The sequence below is a fragment of the Ovis canadensis genome, chromosome 24 (genome assembly GCF_042477335.2).
Source record: "Ovis canadensis isolate MfBH-ARS-UI-01 breed Bighorn chromosome 24, ARS-UI_OviCan_v2, whole genome shotgun sequence".
Classification (NCBI taxonomy): Eukaryota; Metazoa; Chordata; class Mammalia; order Artiodactyla; family Bovidae; genus Ovis; species Ovis canadensis.
This window is the reverse complement of record NC_091268.1, coordinates 24,311,243-24,316,437: the sequence shown is the minus strand read 5'-3', so window position 1 is coordinate 24,316,437 and position 5,195 is coordinate 24,311,243. Positions and strand designations below refer to the sequence as shown.

Below are 5,195 nucleotides of genomic sequence, written 5' to 3'. Positions count from 1 at the left end.
AAATTGAAGAAAAATAAAGAGAAACCAGGTCATTGGTGACATGGCTGAGCTGCTGTATCAGTCTCAGCTAAATGCTCTCTGTTGCTGGGCTTATTAATTTTGTGGGATGATATATCCTTATTACAGTTGGTCCCCTGGTGGCTCAGAGGTTAAAGCATCTGCCCGGAATGCGGGAGACCCAGGTTCAATCCGTGGGTCGGGAAGATCCTCTGGAGAAGGAAATGGCAACCCACTCCAGTACTCTTGCCTGGAGAATCCCATGGAGAGAGGAGCCTGGTAGGCTACAGTCCATGGTTTCTCAGAGTTGGACACGACTGAGCGAGCTTCCCAGGTGGCATTAGTGGCAAAAAACCCACCTGCCAATGCAGGAGACATAAGAGCTGCAGGTTCGATCCTTGGGTCAGGAAGATCCTAAGGAGAAGGGTATGGCAGCCCACTCCAGGGTTGTTGCCTAGAAGCATTCCAGGACAGAGGAGCCTTGATAGACTATAGCCCCTAGGGTCACAAAGAGTCGGACATGAAGGATGGCGTTTAGCACGCGTGTCTTTCTTATTGTTCAAGACAGTGACTATGGATGTCTACTGCTTGCTACTTGGAGGATCATAACAGATATCGCCATTACGTCCGATGCGATAACAAGAAAACCATTCACAATAGACCAAGAAAGAGGCTAGAAGGGCAAGGATATTACGATTCAAATTTTGACATGTGCTGTTTATATCTGTGTTGCAGTAAGAGTCAAGAAATACTGTAAATTGAGTTGTGTGGTAGGAAAGATTTTATGTTTTACGTGTTCAACAGGCCTTAATTTTCACAATGGACATCTCTACCCAAGAAATTAGGGTGTGAGAAGTGGCTGGGGATGTAAAGAGCATTATTCGTTGAGAAGATAAAAGTTGCCCGAAAATTGAGACAAGGCCAAGTTCCACTGTGCAGATAACAGGCAACAGACTTGAGCAACTTGCCTATAGAAGTGGAATTTTGTTGTTTGATGTCTTTGTTAATTGATGGGTTTATCTGATTAATGGCCCTATGAAGTTAACATGTACCCCAAATAACTTAGTCATGAATTTATTGCCTAACAATCTTTAACCATCTTTGCAACTTAGACTCACAATCTTTAACCAGGTATTTCTTTCTAGAACCTGATCTTGCTCCTCCCCCTGTTTTTGTGAGCTCTCTGTTACTTAGCTGCTAGGTCGTGTCTGACTGTTGGCGACCCAATGGACTATAGCTTTCTGGGTTCCTCTGTCTATGGGATTTCTGAGGCAAGAATACTGGAGAGGGTTGCCATTTCCTTCTCCAAGTGAACTCTCTAGATTTAAAAACAAACAAACAAACAAAAACCAAACAACCCACAAAGAAACTTCATGCTATCCAGTATAACCCTTCCTCCCAACCTTTTAGGCTCCAGACCTCTGAGTAGAGACATCAGAAAATGTGACCACGTCATGAGGTCTGTCTTCTGGATAAATGGAACCAGTTTTTAATTACTTGTTGCTTCACAAAAGCAAAAAAGACTTGATGGACTTTCACTAAACAGGGAGGATGTATTTAAGATGGTCTGAATTGTGTAGGGGAATAAAAAAACCTTTTCCCTCTGCCCATCTTAGGCATTTTCAACTGGGGCCCTGTAAACGAGACCAACAAAAGACCAATTAACAAGGATCAGTCAGTGCTGTCTTCAGCAGCACATATACTAAAATTGGAATGATGCAGAGAATATTAGCATCGCCCCTGTGCAAGGATGGCACACAAATTCGTGAAGCATTCCATATTTTTAATCAAAACTACAATGAGATATCACCTCACACTGGTCAGAATGGCCATCATCAAAAAGTCTACAAACAATAAATGCTGGAGAAGGTGTGGAGAAAAGGGAACTCTCTTGCACTGTTGGTGGGAATGTAAATTGATACAGCCATTATGGAAGACAGTATGGAGATTCCTTAAAAAACTAGGAATAAAACCACCATCTGACCCAGCAATCCCACTCCTAGGCATATACCCTGAGGAAACCAAAACTGAAAGAGACACGTGTATCCCATTGTTTGTTGCAGCACTATTTACAGTATCTAGAACATGGAAGCAACTTAGATGTCCATCAACAGATGAATGGATAAAGAAGTTCTAAAGTATAGTTCTATAGTATATATATAGTATATATACTATATAAAGTATATATACACAATGGAATATTACTCAGTCATAAAAAGGAACACGTTTGAGTCAGTTCTAATGAAGTGGAAGAACCTAGGAGCTATTATATAGAGTGAAGTGAGTCAGAAAGAGAAAGATAAACACCGTATTCCAACACATATATATGGAATCTAGAAAAATGGTACTGAATAATTTACTTACAGGGCAGCAGTGGAGAAACAGACATAGAGAATAGACTTACGGACTTGGGGAGAGGGGAGGAGAGGGTGAGATGCATGGAAAGAGTAATGTGGAAACTTACATTACTATATGTAAAATAGATAGCCAACGGGAATTTGCTATATGGCTCAAGAAATTCAAACAGGGGCTCTGTATTAACCTAGAAGGGTGGATTGGGGAGGGAGATGGGAGGGAAGTTCGAAAGGGAGGGGACATATGTATACCTATGGCTGATTCATGTTGAGGTTTGACAGAAAACAGCAAAATTCTGTAAAGCAATTATCCTTCAATAGAAAATCAATTAATTAAAAAAAAAACAAGGATCAATCAAATAGAAGTGTGCTAGCATGCACACTGCACATATACGTGGGAGAAAGGTAAGTAGCTCAGGGGGCTTCCCTGGTGGCTCAGTGGTAAAGAACCCATCTGCTAATGCAGGAGACACAAGAGATGAGAGTTCGATTCCTGTGTTGGGGAGATGCCCTGGAGGAGGCATGGGAACCCACTCCAGTATTATTGTTTGGAGTATCCCATGAACAGAGGAGGCCGGCGGGCTACAGTCCATAGGGTCTTAAAAGAGTTGGACCCAACTGAGCAATTAAACAATAAAAACTAGCACAGAGGAGTAGTTAGAATTTGAGATCTATGTTCCTTAGTAGGGGAAACAGAATGAGAATCAGTATCTATAGAGAAGAAAATGATGCTTTGGAAAGCTCAATGAATCCTTAAAAGGTTAGATGCAAGACAGAACAGTCCTGTGACAGTCTGTCTGGGTGGGGTACTGACTTCTCCCCTCAGGAGAAGACTCAAGTGGCTCCTGGAGAGGGCACTTAGGACAACTGAATTCTTTCAGGAGGTTCTACCTTTGAGGGATTTCAGAAGCACAAACGTCTTCAGTTCAAAATGATTCTTAAGCCAAAGTGGAATGTTTCAGGGTGGTCTGTCTGGATCCCCTTCACTTGAAAAGATGTGAATTTCATTTTGGGAGGCTTTGGAGCATTACCTCGAAGAGGGAGGTAGTCATTCTCCAAGGAGCTGAAATTGAGGTTCAAGTTAAAAATCGTGTGACTGCTGATTGGCAAAAAGTAGTCAGATCTACAGCAGGTTAATGTACTCAGACCGTGCCCTCAGTGAAGTACGCTGCCTAAGCACAGAGAACTGAATCTACGGTTGGCCAGACTCTCTACACCCCAGGGTTCTCATCTGTAAAAGGGAATAACATTATCTATTTCGTAGAGCTGTTTTAAAGGTTGACAAAGGCTCTCTCCTTGACCAAACTTTAATCAGCTCCTCTAAACTCTCTTCCCAAGGAGAACTTAGGTTTGGGGCTCCCGTCCTCTTCTTGGCATGGCCCAGTCTTAGCAAAAATGGCTAAGTCAGCTTAACCAGCATCCCCCACTCTCAGCATCTGGTCACCATGGATGTCTGACCAAATTCCTCATCCACCCCCATCCCCCAGGTGATGTCTGACCACTAGGTGATGTCTGATCACTTTGCTCCACTTTCAGCGAGAATCTGGTTAGGTTGTTTTAGGCAGAATCCCCAGTGTTTCCTCTTGATTTTCCAGCCCCCAACCACCACCTTTCTCCCTGGCTAGGAGTCCCCCGACTGGTCCTTGTTGATTTCGGAATTGAGCCTGGTTCCACACAGAGGTCTCTTTACCTCTGTAGCCGTAATTCTGAATCAATCTTGTTTTTGCCACTTTACCTTACTGCATTTTCTTTGACAGCATTACATGGGTTACCAAATGAAACACACTTAGAATGGCACCTGGCACACAGTCTCAGCTCTGTTAGGAATTTTTCAGCCTCTCACTTCAGTTTCCCAACCAATGAAAGTAAAGACACATCCTTGTTACTGAGGTCCAAGAAACCGCTGCAGACATGGGTTACTAAAGATCCCTGATCCCCGCTCCCTTCTCTCTGAGCTGCTTTTCCCTGGACCATTCAGGCCCACTATCCTCCTCTTCCTGCCCAAGGGCCGAGGAGTCCTATTTTCCATCCCAACACAGGCTCAGAGCACTCACTTATCTTGTTCTACAATGATTCTCTCTTTCCCAAAGACATGTGATATTTTTCAGTTCCTTGTTCCTCATTCAAGGACCTTTATCTGCACCACTCCCTTCCACCCAAGGTCAACCACATTTGTTATCCTCAGAGACATGCTTGTTTTCCATTTTCCTTGGGCAGAGCAGCTGGCCCCTAAATAAAATATATTCTCATGCAGCTTTAAGGAGAGAGGCTTAAGAGATGGGAGGACTGAGAAAATATGAAATTGGGGACCCCTTCTAATGTGTCTTCGAAGTTCAGGGTCATGTGGAAAGCCAGGGACTTTATAACAATTCTGTATTCCTTTTTGAGTTCTCATGGCTGACAAGGTCACTGATTTCTCTTCCCTCACTGGAGCACCACTCCAATCCTACCTCCTTCCCCAACCGCAGTTTTTGACTACAGATGGGTTTATACAGAGAACATCAGAATTTAAAAAATATCTGTACCTATGACCATTGCCAATCACCAGTTCTGGAGAGTCTCTGTGGAAAAACTCTATCGTCAGACAAAAAAACTTTGTTGCACATAGGAATTCAGTAGTGGTCATTTCAAAAACAAAGTCTATAGAAAGATGTCAAAACAGAAGGGTATACACCATCACCACCACCACAACCAAACGTATTTAAAATGATTGTTCAGTGGAAAAGGATAAAAACACAAACTGGACGAGAGTAAGCAATAAATATAGAATATTTTGTTCACACAATCGAGAAGTTGCTGTTCTTTGGGACTCTGCACTCAGATGCTTATATCTTTCCTTTTCTC

General features: G+C 42.8%; 1 non-coding gene across 1 annotated transcript; it reads left to right on the top strand.

The window, feature by feature from the left end:
• Window positions 1-1,675: 1,675 nt before the first annotated feature.
• LOC138429808 (U6 spliceosomal RNA) lies at window positions 1,676-1,782 on the top strand. The gene has a single exon (XR_011252898.1). It is a non-coding gene; the product is annotated as a U6 spliceosomal RNA (small nuclear RNA).
• The last annotated feature ends 3,413 nt before the right edge of the window (window positions 1,783-5,195 follow it).